This window comes from Rhinolophus sinicus, chromosome 1 (genome assembly GCF_057876585.1).
Source record: "Rhinolophus sinicus isolate RSI-liver-muscle chromosome 1, RSI-T2T, whole genome shotgun sequence".
Taxonomy (NCBI): Eukaryota; Metazoa; Chordata; class Mammalia; order Chiroptera; family Rhinolophidae; genus Rhinolophus; species Rhinolophus sinicus.
Genome location: NC_142501.1, coordinates 123,929,731 through 123,948,602, shown reverse-complemented (window position 1 = coordinate 123,948,602; position 18,872 = coordinate 123,929,731). Strand labels below are relative to the sequence as shown.

The window sequence follows — 18,872 nt, the reverse complement described above, 5'->3', positions numbered from 1 at the left end:
GCACAAGTAAGGCTCAATTTACTAAAGTTTTATTTCCTTTTTATGCATCCCATATGCTAGGGGAAAAAATTAAGTTCATGAGATTAAAAACGAGTTTTATGCTAAATGTTTACAAAGTTTCAGCTGGTTGCATTTGCAAGCCCACAAACTCATCAAGTGCAGCTTCTGGGTTTTTTCTTCTCCATTCCAACAAAAGAAGGTCTTTGTGTTTGTAAAAAGAAACTGCCCAGGCCCCCTTCTCAACACCCATCTAGCTCTAACTTCCTCTTTCACATCATACAATTTTATAGCAGTTGATATAGACAGACATAAGTTCTTTCACGATGTTCAAATCAGCAGAAGGAATGTTCTTGTATGGACTCAACTGCTTTTTAAAATTGTTCTTTTTTCCTCCATTCACTGTGTCTTGATTTAGATAGACCAGTGATGTTTTCCGTTTCTGTGATCTCAAAAAAAAAGCAATACAGCTCTCCTTGGTAGAAAGAAACATCTAGATAGCTAACTGTTGCTGAATTTGGAGAAGAGAGCATTTCATCATCTAATTACAAAACACAGTAGACTAGGAAAGGATGAAAGTTGCATTTCTTTGCTCCAAAATTAATAGGCCCAAAAGATTATGTTTTGCACTTGCACCTATGTAACTCAGAAAACCCCAAGCTATCTGTTAATAGATTTCACTATGCAAATTCTTCCTACCTCTGAAATACTTTGGTCTTTCTTAGGATAGGTTCTTTTTAATTCCTCCAGTTCACTTAAAACTATTGGAGAAACTGCCATCTTGAGAAACATTCATGGAAAAAGACAGGGGAGAAAAATACAAAAAGATGAGAAAGACTTCTAGACATAAGGTCAGAGAACCGTTTAAAAGACCAATGGAATAAGACCATTTATGTTCTCTAATTCTTCTTGAGTCTACTTAACTGTTAAAAGATTGTGATTTAAGCCTTCCTAGTAGCAGTACAGGACATTCTAGAGTCTTAAAGTATGAGATTGGGAAAAGGAAAGAGAAAAAATAATATGTAAACATCACGATGAATGACTGACAGATGGCAAGCATCCTATGAGAACAAGTTGTTATGCTAGTTAGGGGAACTCAGGTATGTCCAACCAAGGGTTAAACAGGGGGTTCTCAGCTGGGCAGAGCTCAAAGACAACTCCAGCACTGAGATTCTAGAGCAAAGAAGAAACTTAAGATCATCTCCCAGGTGTGGCTCTACACGAGAAAAGAGCTGACATGGACCAACTTAAGCCAGAAACACCAGCTAAGGGTCAGTAGGCTGGAATTATTTTGTGGTATGAACCAAACAATCTCACCCCAATAGGCAGCTCTTGGCAAACAGGATGGCTTACAGCACAAAGAGAGAGAAGAACACCAACCATATGGAAATGAATAATCACCAGAAGGAAAGTTGGAAGATGCCTACAGAGCACAGATCAATCTCAAAGATATGTGATGGGATCAAAATATATGGTGAATGTTTAAATGTATAAAATGTATTACAGTAAAAGACACATTGCCATTAACCCCCCTCAAAATAGTCCCCCTCACTTCAAACACACTTATCTCATTGTTCTTGCCACTTTCTGAAGCAGTTCTAGTAGTCAACTTACGTGAGTGCCTGTACTTCATCCTCCATCATGACAACGCTCCATGTCACACATCGCTTCTGGTAAATGGCAATTTCTGTCAGATAAAAACATTACGGTGTATCCTCATCCACCTTATTCATCAGATCTGGCACCATGCGACCTCTGGCTCTTCCCTAAAGTCAAAAAGACCATGAAAGGAAAATATTTTTAATCAATTCAGAACATTGGGCAGCCACAACAGCACAACAAAAGACACCAATGGGAGGCTGTCACCAACCCAAGTCTTAAAGGGGCAAAAGGGGTTAAACAGTGCAGTGGGACGCCAGAGAAACCTGGATTCCGAGAGGAATGCAGCCATTGCTGAACTCTGTGAGGCATGGGATGGGGCCTGGAGGTGAGTGAGGAGAATAAATACCCCGACCTCTCTCTCCTCGTGGCTTCCAGTTTCCCACTTGTGCTTCCTTACCTCATGCCTGGGTCATTGTCACTGCTTCCTCAATGATCTAACTTCATTCTCTTCAACTTTATCACCAGACCAGTCTCTCTAAGATGCCACATTCATGATGCCATTTTTCTTCTCATTTCCTTCAAAGGCTTGCCATCGCTTTTCAGTCCATTGTTGGCAATCCTACAAATCCTGAGTCCAATCCTCCTTTCAAATGTTATCTCCTGCAATTCTCCTAGCACTTTGCTCCAGTTGGCCTCCTCACTGCTGTCTTTCTACAAACATGCCACTTTCATACCTACACCAAGTACATGGCTCACATCCTTCCCTTTCCTTAACTGTACCTCTGTGTCTTTTTTTTTGAATGGACCATTTGTGCCTTTGCAGACCCTAACTGATATAGACACCAAAAATATACCGAAAGAAAAGTAAAGAAGTTATGAATTGTACTGAAAGAAAAAAGAATGTACAGTTTTGAGAATGGGGAATTGGAAAACATGGCCTAGAAATATAGAGCATTGGTTAGAAGTAAAGACTCTAGAACAACACCGCCTGGCGGGAAGCTTGGCTCCTCCACTTTGTAGCTCTGTGACATCAGTTGGGGCTTCACATCGCTAGGCCTGAGTTCCTTCTTCTATAAAATAAGGATAACGAGCGTTTTAAGGATTAAATGAGTTAATACATACCGTGTTTCCCCGAAAATAAGACCTAACCGGACCATCAGCTCTAATGCAAAAATTAATATAAGACTCGGTCTTATGTTAGATAAGACCCAGTCTTATATTATAGTAAAATAAGACTGGGTCTTATATTAATTTTTGCTCCAAAAGACGCATTGGAGCTGATGTTCCGGTTAAGTCTTATTTTCGGGGGAAAAGGGTAGGAAGTGGTTAGAAGGGTGCCAGGCTTAGTGTACATGTATAACTGTTTTCTATCATCCTCATCATCATCATCACCATCATCAGAATCCATATGGAAAATATTAGTATGAACTAAGGCTTGTTCACTTTGAACTTAATGGTGACAGTAGAATTTTTAAATGGAAATTTCCAGGAAGCACTTAGAAATAAATACTGACATCTGGGTAAGAGGAAATAACTGAAGTAGAGACAGACAATAAAGAAGCCTATATGAAAGGGAGAGGTGAAACTTTGAAAAAGGATGACTTTTACAAAAGGAAGAATGCATCAAAAAAGAATAGCAGGGCTCTAAGAAATAAGCACTGGAAAAACTCACAGTGAATGGGGAGGAGGAAGATTAGAGATGGAAAAAAAGAAAAAGAAAGAAGAAGCAGAAGAGCTGGATTTCCTGGTAATGCAGAAGATAGAGCCAGAAGCAAGAAAAATGACAAACAACCTTGAACTTCTCAGAGATGACCTGGACCTTAAAGAGAGGGACCTCGAGGCAGTGGAGTGGAAGTGGGAGTGGAAAGGAGAAATCAGTCTTTTTTAAAAACTAAAAGAAATAGGTACAGCTAAGAGTAGACGCTGTTTGGTTTTCTTCCCAAGATCCAGCACACATGGGCACATTTAAATGGAAAGAAGAAGAAATTGAAAGAGAGATAAAATAAAATATTCTAGGGAAAGAAAAAATATGTAAGGTTGCAAGATGTCTCTGTGAAAAGATAAGAAGCTGGATTAGAAATCAAGTTAGTGTTTCTCTGGAAACAAAAAATCAAAATTCCAAGTATTTGCAGGATTTTCCTACCCTAATAGTATTCTTTTCATTTATAACAATGCTAACTACTGAGATATTAATTATTATGGTCCAGCTGTGAATCTTAGCTAATTTAAAAACAAAACAAAACAAAAAATGGCAACCTTTACGCTTTCACTTTAAAATAACATTGTGGTTAAAAATATGGTCTCTGGAATAAGACTTCTATGTGCTCTTGGGAAAATTACTTTATTTTTCTATACCTAAAATTTCCACATCTCTAAAATGGAGATAATAATAGTGCAGACATCATTGGGCCACCGTGAGGAATAAATGAGATAACACAATAATTGCTTAGAACAATGCCTGGCATATAGTAAAGATTCAATAATCCTTAGTTATCATTATTCACACATATCAAACTTATTCAATAATTATATCTTAATTCTTTCCCCTCAGGGCAGTACTTTGATTTCTTTCAACTCAAAGAGAATGTTATTACAGAAAAATCCATTCATAACCATGCCCCAGGAGCATTTAAATTCAGATATGATATAACATAATTGAAAATTGGCAAATGTCTTCATCTGTGCCAATCCCACTTTTCAAATGGAGCAGGGCAGGCAAAGTTCTCATTTTCTAGAGGGCAGACATGTGGGATGAAGGGGCAAAGACTGTAGGCAACCCTGTCTCAGGAAATAGGAATATGAAGGGAGCACGCCCACGCCCCCAGAAATCTCTCCACCCAATTTCCTTGCAGTTAGCTGAAGAAATTGGCACCAAGTAACACTGAGACTTCTGGAATCCCTGAAGCTGCCCTGAAAGTCCAGCCAGGCCCAAGACCCAGAATCATCCCTCCTGATATTTAACCAGAGGACACAAGAACCACCAAATTGCATCTGGGACCAGGAGGGATTTAAATGATGTGGTAAGGCCTGGACCTCCTGGTCCGTCAGCTACACAGAATCACCTCATTATTTTATTGATCTTGCAATAATGTCGACTCAATTGGAACTTTTGGACCCTTTTTTATCAGGTAACAGGAGAGTTTTCTGGTACTTTCTGGGACAGTTTTCTTCAGAAAATTGTTCTACATTGATTAATAGCCTCCTAAACCTGTTAGTTTTTCTATCGCCCCTGGCTGAATCCTAATTTCCTTGAGGACATGGTTCATTTTAATCAAGTTGCAGTGTGTTGTTTTGTTTATTTAATCTCCCACAATGTCCAGCACAATGTAGTAAGAAAACGGTTTCCATGGTAACACAAGCAGGGGGCTCATGAGCAATTTAGCTTCACCCTACCACTCCATAATCTCTGTATCTCCATCAACTCCTCTCCACTCCCCTTTTAAAACAAATTGTGCAGCTATTGCCCTTTTTTATAGAAATTCTGGAGCAACTTCTCAGTTGGTGCTAAAAAAAATGTCACTGACATTTTCTGATTTGACCAGCATAATAGATCTCTTGATTTATGTCCCTCAAGACTAATGAAGCTGACCTGCAAAGAAAGGCAAATGCTATTTTGTTAGCTAATTGCTAAATGTTCTCAAAAGACAAATAGTCTAAAAAAGATAAAACTATAGGAAACAGACTGAAAACAGCTTCAGCCAACTCCTTTGAATTGGGAGCATAAAATCCAAATTGTATCTGCTCTTCTGTTTGAGTTCTCAGAGGCTCCCACACAGCTCCTCTCTGGCTTCTAGAAAGGCCCTTTCCAGTCTTTTGGGGGCAATCAAAGGCTTTCAAAGTTGTTCATTCAGAACCAGCCAATGTTTGTTACAGCAGCTTAAAAGTTAACAACGGAGCAGAGTCTCTGTTCAGGTATTACTCCATCAGAATGAAATGACTGCCTTCCTCCTACCCTAGCTGATGTCAGTTTAGGTTACCATATTTTGTTTCTCTCACCCACCAATCTGTTCTGCTAGAAGTGGGCGGATAACAGCAGGAGGCTCCTCCTTTGCAGTGTCCTTTATCAATACTAATATAGCACTGCCATCTTCATTTTTCTTATTTATTGGTTCAGAATCGATGCTGCCCAGAGTGTAAACTCCAAACAGGGTAATTAGTAAGTAGTTCATGGCATTGTTTATCTTTGAACTTATTGATTGAAAAAAAGACTCCATTTGTTCACCCATTCACTATCCAGGTGCTGGTTTTAGCTTCAAAGAGTTTACAACATATTTGGAAAACATAAAATTAAGCAGATGAGGGCAGAGTAGTGTGGTGCGTGCTATGGTCCACGTAGTCACAGAGTGAGAAGGTTAACAAAGGCTTTCCGAAGGAGGGAGTGGCTGAGCTGAATGGTGCGGCCGGGCAGGCAGATGTGGCGGGACAGTATTCTCAGAAGAAGCAGCCTGTGCACTGAGGCAAAAGCGGACACAGCATATTCGGGAGCAACTTGCAGAGCTGGAAAGCAGAGTGCTTGGAAGGGACAGGATGAAGATCATGTCAGAAAAATCATGTTGGAAATGCCATGCAGAAGAACTCACAGTTCTTTGGCAAGGGGGTCAGGAAAGGTTTTTTTTAAGCAAAATTATGAGATCTTTGATTTAGAAAGTGAAGTCCGGAAAGGAGAAGGATATCCAAGGGTGAATAACTCCAGGCTGAGAAAAAAGCTAAAAGGCTATTATAATCATCCACAGAACAAATTATAAAGATCTTGACTAAGGATGTACCGGGAGGGATGGAGAGGAGGAGATGCATTTGAAAAATAATAAATAATAAATACAGAAAAATTATAGTGACTGATATGATGGGGGAGGTAAAAAAAATGGAGTCATTGATGATTCATAAGTTTCTGTCTTCAGACACCAGGTAGATGGTGATGCCACTCTCTTACCCAGGGAATATGAAGAATTCAGTAAATGTTAGCTGTTAGATGCAATGACTTTGAGGTTTCCAGAGGACTTCTGAGAAGAACATCCAATACACAATTTGATGGACAGGTCTTGAGTTCAAGAAAGAATTCAATACTCGAGATGTAAATTTGGGAGCCACTAGCACATCGGTGAGAGCTAAAACTATGAGAGTAAATAAGTTCATTCAAAGAGTCTGTGAAGAATGAGAGGAGGGTGGGGAACCAAGACCAGATGGAACACAAGCAGGCCCTAGCTTTAGCTGGTATCTACCAGCCTACATTAACAATGCACCCAGGACAAAGGAAAGTCCTCGTCCCCATATCTCTGGATGGGTTTACTTGTTCTTCCACAGCCTTACGTGGGTTTTTGAAGTTCTTTTGGAATTTGTGTTGTTTCATAAACACTACATTTTTCAAATTTGAATTGGTCTACTGAGCTAAGAGTGGGGTGGGGCTGAAGATGGGTAGGTCACCTGATACCAAACGCAGCTGCACAGGACCGATGGTTTTAGGAAAGGGTATGCTGGTGCTGGGCAGTTTTACTCAAATGGGTCAGTGGTCATAACAGGAGCCAATACTGATACAGCTAACATCAGCCCTAACCAAAAACTATTAGACATCTTGGTACTTTCCAATTGTAAAGATTGGTCATCACAATGTATTAGTAGAAATTTCAATGAGGAGAAAGGGAATTAAGGAAACATATATAGTCTGTAATGAGCATTTTAGAGTAGTAATTCCATGAAAATTTCATGTCCTTCTGCAATTCTTCAAACACGCACATGGACACACCTTCTCTCAGTGTCTTATAAATGTTACATGAGATCACCTACCCTGTCTTGGTCAATACCAGTTCTTGGTGAGCTCTCCTGATCATCATCTACCTGATTCTCAGAGCTCTGGGACCCGATCTTCTCCCTCACCTCTCAGCATGTTCTGTTCACCAATACATTTGAACAAGTCACTTGGCTGTGTGCGGGCAGCTTCTGCTCTGTACTAATCAGGGTTCCTCGGTTGAAAGTGACAGAAACCCAAGCCAAACAAGTTGAAGCAAAAGAAGAGGTGTATTGGTTACAAGGAGCTTGGTTCAGACACTCTCCCTGTCCCGCACCTCTGCCCTTGTCTGCATCTTGGCTTCTATCTCTCATTGGCTTCCATGTCTCATCTCGTGTACTGATTTCTTCCACACAGAAGGAAGTGGCACCACAATTCACAGCTCCCAGGTTTCACCCCAGAGAAGAAAGAGGGGTCAGGCTCTTCTCACTGGTCCCAAGTTCAAAGTGCCTGAGGAAATTCCCTGATGGACCTAGCCTAGGAAACATGTCTACCCCATGATGACACATTCTGTCCAGAAAGATAGTATTACAAGAAAAAATAAAAGGCAAAATAATAGATATTCAATATAGGCTCAGAGCAGAATCCTCCCTCAGTTACTTTATTCCCTCACAGATCTCCCTGATGCCTTATGTATCAGGGAAGCATCTTCTCCCTTAGCACCTATTTCATTTTGATTCTGTCCAATCACTTCTTAAAGGTCTCATCTGTGCTCAGGCTTACATTCTTCATTCTTCTAAATGTCTCTCTGGACAGCTTTGCTTCCAGGAACCAATTGTGAAAACAACCTGTTTTCTGTTCACTTAACGAAAGCACAGATGAGATGGGAAGAAGTCAGAGTTCAGACAAACAGGATCATTCAAAAGAGAGAATATTTTTACTGCTAATTTTATGTTATGGTTTTTTGCAAGTGTACCAACTAGGAAGCTTGGTGCATTCAAGGAGGACAAATCTATCATTTTTTTGTGCTAATTCTGATTTAAAAAAAACTCTTTAGAGACATATGGCAATTTAAGAAAGCAGGATACAAAGAACCTGATATTCTTGGAACAACAAATAAAAAGCTCCTTCAAAGTTAACAAGGCAAAGATGAATGTGGATTCTAATGCATGATGTTAACAGTAAGCATTTAGTGATTTGGCTCTGCTGGAAGTTATAGAACACAGCCAATACAGAAACTTAGTTTGAGTTACAGTTCCCAGTTAAAGAAATCTAAAATTAGCCACCATGTATTATATTTTGGGTATAAAGTGTTTCTAATGGACTACTGAGCAGACTGGTGATGAACTTTTGTTCTCTGAACATAAGAAAATATGAGACTGATGATTGTCTGGAAGACAGACTTGGAAAACATGGCTACCTACACCCAAGACCATTTATCAAAGGTTACATTTGAATACGTAAGTTCTAACATGCATTAGTCATTTTAGTCCATTAAATGTTTGATAGCTATTTCTTTGTTATACATATTGCAACCTTCCCCTTCATCAATGATTGTAATTTCTTATAATTTTTATTTTCTTGGTCAAATGGCCTCTACTAGAAGAAACAAAACAAGCAAAGAGTTATGCTTTTATAATGTATTTTATAACATTCAATCTTCCACCAATAAATAAATATTAATTCAAAAATCTGCATATATACAATGGTTATGATTCACTTCTCTCAGGTAATTCCCACTAAGTTGGAAACAAAGCTTTTACATTATTTTTCAGTACTACAAGAAATCATATTTCACAGATATTACCACTAGGTGGCTCAAGTAGCCAAAACACTAGTTCAATATATGAGAAAAAAAAAACACCTTTAAATATTTAAAGATTTATATCTCTTTCTGCAGCTAATGCTTTACACTTTAATTTTTGACAAACTTTTATATTATATATTATTCATAGATTAGCACTATAATGCTACACATGGTAGACAATTACTTTGACATAGTCATCATCACGTATGCCACTTTTATGAAACAAAGAAGATTAATGTACAAAATGAATGACTTATGTTATATTTTGTCATAAAATTATAATATTAAAATCTTACCAACTGACTGAGAACACAGTATTCAATGGGGTCTAAAGGTTTGGAGTCTTGGGTTGTATTTCATTTTAATTTATCCAAGCATTTCTAGGGATTACCTGCTTTATTTTCTGGGAGTTGTGGTTATTTTTATCTCTTAGAAGCAAGTGACTTCTATATAGAGCTGAATCTTTCTATAATGCAGGGACCTTGAAAATCAAACCATTCTTCCTTACAGTAAATTACTGAAATGCAGCCCTCTCCAGATGCTGAGTCCATTACATTAGAAGGCGTGGGACCCTCTGCTCTTTCTGATACAAATAAAACAAAAGCGGGAAATGATCATTTTCTTCCCAACTTTAATAGGCATCTTATAATTCTATTTGAGTACCGGGAAGTGAAAAAGGGTTCTCTCCAAGCTACAAAAGGAAAGTCTTAAGCCATTAGATTCTGTCACAAAATGGAAAACCCAAGGGGAACCTTGGACTAAGAGGGCATTGTGATTTCCTAGCAAGAATCAATATGCCCCCACCCCATCGAGTATCTGTGGTGAAGAGACTTGGTTCTCTAGGGCTTCCTTAGTACCAACAGATGCTCTGCCCTTCTAGTTTAAAGTTTAGGACCAATGAAATCTTAAACTCTCTTTCAAGATGCTGGTTTTATGTTTGGATTTTGTCTTTATCCTTGAATTATTTGTCTATAATCACCAGCAATCAAACCTTCTACTTTCAAAGTTATTTAATTGGCTCTCCTTTGGGAGAGAAGCAAGATCCTATATTGAAGGAGCTTAAGGGATGGTTTTTCCAATAATTATAACAGACAAGTAGCATTTTTTTCCTAATTTTTATCCTCTGTGGATGCATTTTGTAAACATTTTCTTTGGCCATGTATTATTTGTCCTTTGGACGTACGTGGAGGAATATGTTTGGCTTAAAAGAAAAGTATTGATTCTCGCTAAGGGAATTTAAGTTCAGCTGCAGTAACAGCCGGTCCTGATATTTTTATATACAAATTCAAGCACCTGACATTTAAGTTTTGTTTAAATATAGAGTTGTAAATATAACATGAACTAGTTATCACATAGCTCTCAGATACTGAGATCTAACTAATTCTCTTCAAGCATAACAGCTATACCTGGTTGAAGTTTTAACCAGTTAGATTTTTAGAAAGAGATAGAATCTTATTCTATTTCATGCCCAAATTATGGGCATAAATAGTTTGTACTGAGTGATTTAAAAAAAAAAAAAAACCCTCAAAGTGGCTTTAATGATAAAAAGAGATTTAATGGCTTACATGACTGAATGCAGAGGGAGGGTTGGTTTCAGGGTTGGATTGACTCAATTGCTTACCAATGTCATCCAGGGCCAGGTTTACTTCTGTATCTGTCTGCCCTTGGCAATGTTGCTTCTCTTCCAGCCAATGTCTTATTTTGGCTGCCCACAACTGCCTGGGCTATGCTTCTATTCATATCTAAGGATAGGGAAAGAAGGTGGTCACCCAAACTTTTTCCAGAAGAGAGAGGACACTTATCTCCCACAAAGTCCTCAGCAAACGTGGTCTGCAGGCTTACTGCCTCTCCTGATGCAATAGCTCTGGCCGGGGAGTGGGAACCCATCATTAATGTAGACCCAAGCCACATGCCCCATCTCAGTGATCAAAAATGAAATCAGTTCCTCCCAGCAAATGGGCTGCAGGCAGGAGGTGTGGATGGATACCTATGTAAAACTCAGGGCTCCTGAGATAGTATCAGTGGTGGGGGAGGGAAGAGAAAAAGGGATGTCCTCACTCATACACCTGACTATATATGGGGAACTCTAGAACCAAACTGCCTGAGTTTGAATCCAGGCTCTACCATGTGTTAGCTATTTGACCATGGGCAAGTCACTTTACCTCTCTTGTTGAGTAACAAGTGGGTCAACGATTTGCTTAATTGATTATAAAATCCACGGCATCGGGCCGGCCCAGTGGCTCAGGCAGTTAGAGCTCCATGCGCCTAACTCTGAAGGCTGCCGGTTCGATTCCCACATGGGCCAGTGGGCTCTCAACCACAAGGTTGCCAGTTCAATCCCTCGAGTCCCGCAAGGGATGGTGGGCTGCGCCCCCTGCAACTAACAACTGCAACTGGACCTGGAGCTAAGCTGCGGACAATTAAGATTGAAAGGACAACAACTTGACTTGGATAAAAAGTCCTGGAAGTACACACTGTTCCCCCAATAAAGTCCTGTTCCCCCCCCCAATAAAATCTTAAAAAAAAAAAAAAAAATCCATGGCATCAAACCAAGCACTTATATGCTTCCTTCGTGCGAGGCATGTGGATTTGGAAAGAATACAAGATTGAGCAAAATGATGTTCTACTCTCTAAGAGCCAGCAATTCAAAAGAAATAAGAGCTCAGGGATGGTAATAAAAGATAGATGGGATAAGTTACATTAAAAAAAGGTGTGTTTCCTAAAATAACATTTTTTCAAATTAAGCATTCTTTAACAGCAGGCATATTTGTTTTTCAAATTCTATATGAAGTTGATATAATTTTTCTGGCTAGTCATTCATTAGTGACAAATGTCAACAATAAGTAATAATTAGACAATAAAACTACCAAAAACAACAAGAAGAGTAACAAACCAAATGTCAACTATAAAGTGTGTAAAATATAATGTTCTCAAGTCTCTAATATATTAAGAGTAGAGGTGAGGACCATTCAAAAAGCACTGAAATTTTTCCATGGAAGTCTTACATATGTGACAACTGGATCTCCCGTGACGTTTTTTTAAATTATCAGGTCACAAAACGAACCTCACTGTGAAAAACTAGGAAGTTGCCATTTTCTGACCCCTACTCTGGTTCAGCTCTTTCTTGGAGTAAAAATAGACAGATTTCCTTTGTTCTAAATAGAGATTATTCTCTTGAAACAAAGGGTTCAGCTAAATTTTGCTTTTCAGAAATCTGTAATGGGTTAACAATCTGTCCGCAAAGTAACTCAATACCTCTCACCTCTAGAGGGAGCTGTGGCGTCTTCGCTAAGCCACCCAAGTTGCCCTCTCCCTCCCTTTATCTCAGCCATCACTGCTGGTCCACACAGTTTACTGGGCCTGCTTTCTTTCCAACTCCGAGTCTTCAGAATTTTGAACATCCTGCCTTTTACTTAATGTTTTCCCTATTGGTAAGAAATACATCACAGTAAGATAATTCTATAAAGCAGAAATAGTCCAACCAAACTAATACTAGATAGAAGGTACATACTGTCTTTGCACCAAAGAACACAAAAATGTCCAATACCATTTGTATTTATAGCTACTAGTAACTTCCTTATATCTGTTTGGAAATGCATAAATAAAAGCGTCAGGGTAGGAGAGAGAGGCAGTGCTCATGAGCACCTACAGTCTTTAAGGTGGAATTTGTCGGAATGGAGCTAAGTAGCATTTCTGCCAAGCCTGGGAGACAGAGCCCTGTCTTGTCCTGTTCCAAGGTGTCTCAGATTAACACTTCACTAAATATATGCTGAGTTGATTTCAATTTTTCCAGAAGGTTCCTAAATCAACCCAGATTAGATGTGAATAAGAAATCAATGATATGAAAGATAAACACCACAGGACTGAGGTGGAGACTGGGGAAGATTACAACTAAAACATTATCTGAAGACGCGAAGGGAGTGGCTGGGCAGGGCTCATTCAGAGCTGAAAGAACAGCTAGTACTGCGGAAAGAAAAAGTGCACACCATTTCAGGAACGACTGGTGGAAAAAAACCACTCAGGTCCTCTTGAGTCAACCCCTTTATTTTACAGCTGAGAAGAGAGATACATAATAACTTAGAGGCTCATTAATAGCAAAGGTGAGAAATGAATAATTTCATCCCTCAAGTGAGTCCCAACTGCTCCACACCAGTGGTGGCCACATCTCCATCCCAGGCATCCAGAAGAGATTGTCAAAAGAGAGGGTTTCCTGAAAAACCAAGTACCACCTTGGAGTTTATATCAAAGCTTCACTGATTATTTCTAGGGCTGGGGCAATGGCTTACTCTCCAGTTAGAAATACAATAAAATAAAAAAAGTTTTTTCATCAGTTAGAAAAAAGGAAACAGTGAGGCTCCTTCCATTCCCATTTTGCCTTGACAGCCAAAGTCCAATGTGGGAGATCATACCCCAGAACACCCGCAAAGGATGACTAAGAAGGGGCCCAATTCCTCAAAATTCTTCTTGTAGATATTTTGAGAATTTTGGGCTCCAGAGTTTCCAAAAGACATAGGTTACTAGAAATATTATGCTTTGCTGGTGTGATGCAAATTCAAATTAGAAGAAGTCTGTACAAGGAGGGAAGATGCTGCCAGGCACGGGTGTAAGGTACAACAGAATCCTAGAGTTCATTCAGCAGAAGCCAGCAATCCTATCAAACTACCTGTCATGTGATTTTTCTCACATGCAGTTCAAATTTATATTTTAAACACATTCAAATACCTAAGTCGTACAGTAACTACAACCTACAAGATGGTCATTGTTTAATAGATGCTGAAGCAAATAAATGAGTAGTTACTGCTTCCATTCATGTAGTCAGTCATTTGGTCTTGCATTGATCAGATGTTTATCAAGTGATTAGTACATCAGGCACTGCACTTGAAGATGGGTACAAAGATGAATAAGAAGCCTTCCCTCGTGGAGCTCCAATTCCAGGGAAGGTGATAGAGAAGAAATCAAATTACTATGTTGCAATGAGAAATGTGCTCTAGGAGAAGAGTCAAGAGAGAATGGAGGAGTCAGGGAATCCTCTCTGATATGTGAAAATGTTCATTCAATTAGAGTTCTGGTGCCAAAGATTCCCTGTTGGCTCATTTCATAAACTAATAGTCATGCAATTCTCTCCCTTTAATGGGAAAACCTGCAACAACATTAATTCCAAATTTCTCTGGTTGGTACTTAACAAACATTTGTTGAATTTTTCCTCTCCCTCCCTGATTTTAACCCAGAAAGGCCGTTAACTTATCTTGTTAGCTATAAGAAAATATTCTTGTACGTTAGCAAAATTATACATTATAATCTGAGGTCAACAGATTTCCTTCTGACATCAGGAAACTTGAAATACTAATAGTTCAACTGTTTCCAGTTAACAGAGGAGTTTTTAAACATGGTTTGATGGTAGACATAAGATAGATAGATATTTTTAATCATAGAATTTAGACCAAAAGGGAGCTTCCCTACATTTTTAGAAAAATAAACTGAGACCTATACTGATTGAATGAAATAGCCAACCTCATAAAAATTAGTGTTACAAAATACTTGCAACCTCTAATTATTGTAGCTGTCGAAAGAATTCAGTCACTGCCTCTCATTCACTGAAAATTTTCTCTCAGCACTACGCTTGTCATAATTCTTGGAATTCTGATGCTGCATGTAAGAAATACATTCAACTCATTAGCCTGCCAATCTTTGACTCTTCATCAGCAAGGATCTTTTCCTGCCTCGACATCTCACCTCAGCCACACACCTCTCCATGGTCACCGCTAGTCCCCTATCTTTACCAACAGGTGCATCCCATCCAAAATCCCAGCCTCAAGCTTCCCACTCTCCTTCCACCAGCTCACTCCCTCTTATACCCCAACTCCACCAGTGTTTGACCCTACTGGCAGCTCGTTCTCACTGTTCATTTCCCCTGCTCAGCCTCACTTCTTTTCACACTCAGCTCAAATGTCATGGTCTATACTATAAGCAATCCGTCGCAGGCACCCTCAATTCCATTTTCATCTCTCTTTTAGTCGTAACTGCCTGAGAAACTCCTTGACCAAGTCTGACTCTGACACACACACTCACTTACCCTCCTTCCTTCCCTTCCTCCCTCCCTCTCTCCCTCTCCCCTCTCCCCTCTCCACACCTGCACCTGTGCTCCTGAATATGGCTATAGGAAAACACAATCGTGCTGACTGGTCATTCTGTACAATCATGACCACAAACAACAGGCTGACCCTCGTGTTGTTCTGCCAATTCTTGTGCCCTTTTATCAAGTCCACTGTCCTAAACAACTATTTCACACCATCTCTCTTCTCAGATCTCTTAAGAGTAGCTGATTGCTTATTTCAGTGAGAGAAAATGAGATCCCTGTCAACAAATCTACTAACTTTTTGCACTGGGAACAATAAACCTTGTCCTCCCTTTCCTAACAATGAACTTGGAGGTCCTTGTACATTAGCTGTCACCTCCTCTTGCCTACTCAACAATTTCAGTTCTACAAACGCCCCCCTCTCCTTTGCATTAACAACATTTCTCTCTCCATGGAATCATTTCTATCAGCAATGATGCATGCTTCCATCTGTGGTCTTCACTTTCTTTCAGGTACTCTCTCATTTCTCTGCTCTCATCAGAGTCACCTGTCACCACCACATTGTCAAATCCAATGATCAATTTTTATTCTTCCTCTCACTTATCAGCAGGGTTTGACACATGTGACCATTGCTTCCTTCTTGAACTATTTCTTCTCTTGGCTTCTGGACAACACACTCTCGCTCTCCCCCTTCATCCCTTGGCTACTCAGTCTCAGCCTCTGTGATGGATCCTCTTCTTCTTGCAAACTTATAAATATTGTAATGTCCCAGGGCTTGGTTCTTGGGCCTCTTATCTACCTACCACTCCTGCAATGATCTCACCCTGTTGACTTTAATTGTTATCTATATGCTAATGAATAATTAACTTATACATCTAGTCCTACCCTGAACCCCAGACATATATATCTAACCCACATCTCACTTGGAAGTTAACTGAGGCTTTCCAAAATAGCACTTTACCCTCCCCCCAAATAAGTTAAAATTTCTCCCCCTTTTCTTCCTCATCTCAGTAAATACCAACTGGACTCATCCAGTTGTTTGGGTCAAATCTTAAGAATCGTTCTTTATTTACTTCTTTTCCCTCACTGCAACTCACATCCAATCTATAATCTAGAGTCAAATCTTGTTGACTCTATTTTGAAAACATTTCCAGAATTCTATCAATTCCCCACACACTGGACTATATAGGGGTCGTCTCTTAACTGCTCTTCTGTTTCCATTCTCACTTTTCTACAATTCACTTTGCACAGAACAAGACTGAGCCATTTAAAATATAAGTTGAGTTATGTCACTCTGCTGGTTAAATAAACCCTCTCATTGTTTCCCACGTCTTCCAAAGTAAAATGGAAAGCCTTTATAAGAACCCCTAAGCCCAACATGCCCGGGTCCACAGCCACCTCTCTGACTTCATCCTGAATGTCTGTGTCTCCCCAAATTGCTACGCTAAAATCCTAATGCCTGATGTGATAGTATGAGGAGGTGGGGGCCCTTGTGAATGGGATTAGTGCTGTTATCACAGGGACCTCAGAGAGCTCCGCCGCCCCTTCTGTCACGTGAGGACACAGTCAGAAGGTGCCAGCTCTGAACCAGGGTGAAGGCTCTCACCAGATCATGACCATGCTTGTGCCTTGATCTTGGACTTCCAGCCTCCAGAACTGTGAGAAATACATTTCTGTTGTTTATAAGCCACCCAGTCTGTGGTATTTTGTTTTAGCTGCCCGAATGGACTCCGACAGTCCATAAATTTAACAAGCATGGTTTTCTCAGGCCCTATCCAGCTACCATGGGTGAAGGTTGAACTTACTACCAGGTGAGGAGGACCAAGGGGAGCAATGCAGTTAACAATGTGTGTATGATGGACCGTGGGTTCTCAGCCAGGCAGAGAGGAACACAGCAAAGGTGGTGCTTGAGGTCCCAAAAGGATCAAGAATTATTGGAATTAGAATCTCAGAGAAAATAAGTTGGACAGATACAAGATGATGGCTAGAGAATGAGGTGCTTAAAATTGTAACTTTGGACAGAAAGTAACTACTGGTAACAACAAGGTCAAAACTATGAACGAGGGGAATGTGACGAGAAACGGTGGGACCCAAGGCCACTCCAGGAGGAGAAGTAACAAACTGGGAGGCCAATGTGTTAAAAGCATCCTTTATGGGGACATTTATATCACAAGAATGATGACAGGACTTGTGTTAGAATTACAGGGTGCCAGGAGCTAAAGTCTTCAAGGAATGAGTGGTAACGACCCACTGATCCGCAGCAAGGGGAGGGAGTGGACGGCAATGACTCAATAGGAGATTAGGAGCCAGGAGTAAGAGGGAGGAGGGAAGGAGTAAGGTCTAGAAGTGTGGGGCAAAGGAAGATACCTATCCTGTGTCCCAGGGGATGGGGCTGTGTGCAAGAAAATAGCATCCTTTGAAGGTCTGCTGGGGAAGCAGTGGCCTCAGGGAAGAGCTTGGTTTCACTTAGAGCAAGAAGATGAAGGGGAGGATGAGAGAAGAATTTGCAAATATAGAGAATTGTGCTGGTGACAGGCTGTGAATTTCAAAGAGCACAGTAGGAGCCTAGGAGGTTAGGGAGGCAAGGGTCTAGGATTTCAGGATTTGGGGAGGGGTAGGTGATTGGGACAGAAAAGGACATGTCAGAGCTGAATGGAGAGGAGAATCCAGGGGGTAAGGAAGACCTGAGAGCCCAGAATCCTGCATATCTAGGGGTGCTTAAAGTAGACAGCGTGTGGTAGATGCTGCCGTGCTCTGCCCTGCTCCCCACCCCACTCCCTGGGACTGAAGCTCTCAAGCCCCAGCTGCTGCGATGTTGGTGCTGACAGCTGTTAACTCAGCGCCCCTCCAGGAACTGCCTGCAAAGGAAGAGAGCTCCCGTGCCCAACGCCACACCCCTTCCTGGGCTCACCCCGCCCCCTCCCAGTGACTGGTCAACGCAGAGGCCTGAATGCCTGGTCCCTTGGCCTGCCTTGCTCACAGCCACTGCGAAAGACCATGAAAGCTTCAGAGCCTTCCCAAGCATTGCATTGCAGGGTCCATAGGCCTCTGCCATTACTACACTGTGGGCCTGTCTGCTCTCCCCACAGCTAGTGATGCTGAGAGAATGCAGCAGGTGAAACACCTGTGCTCAAATCTCCTCAGGGAACTCCATCTGTGACACAAGGGAAATGGTGAGAGGACTCTTGACATGCTCAAAGCAAATAGTGAGGGGAAGGCTGTGAGTGTGGGGAAGGGTTAGGGTGGGGGCGGTTCTTGCCAGGAATCCACAAGCTCTGAGGTTCCCGTTCACCCCTAGAACACAGAATTCTGAGGCTGTACTTATTGTATGACTCGTACTGTTTGACATGTTTCAAGGGGAGAGAAGACAAAAATGATTAGCCTTTCTGCCCTAAGACCTTGTAGAAGTTCTCATTTTTATAGTGAATCCTTAACAACACCTGAATAGGCCACTGTAATAGATGGGATTATTGTCAAATTTTCTAGGTATCATCCTAACCAGGCCTCTCCCTCCGGAAAGTACCTACAGGAGGAATATGCATCCTTCCCCAGATTTGTCCTTATGACTTGCTCAGCCAATGAAACATGAGTGAAAGTGACATGTGCCACTTCCAAGAGAAGTTTTAAGAGCTATCCTGATTTCACCTTCTCTCTTTTCCCTTTTTCCT

The 18,872-nt window shown here is 40.7% G+C and overlaps 1 long non-coding RNA gene across 1 annotated transcript in view; it reads right to left on the bottom strand.

Moving 5' to 3' along the window:
* Positions 1-650: 650 nt before the first annotated feature.
* The window catches only part of LOC148759252 (uncharacterized), a 35,594-nt gene continuing 17,372 nt past the window's right edge, over positions 651-18,872 (bottom strand). The window contains exon 3 of the long non-coding RNA XR_016022144.1: positions 651-1,763. This is a non-coding gene — a long non-coding RNA (uncharacterized LOC148759252). The remainder of the gene's footprint in view (positions 1,764-18,872) is intronic.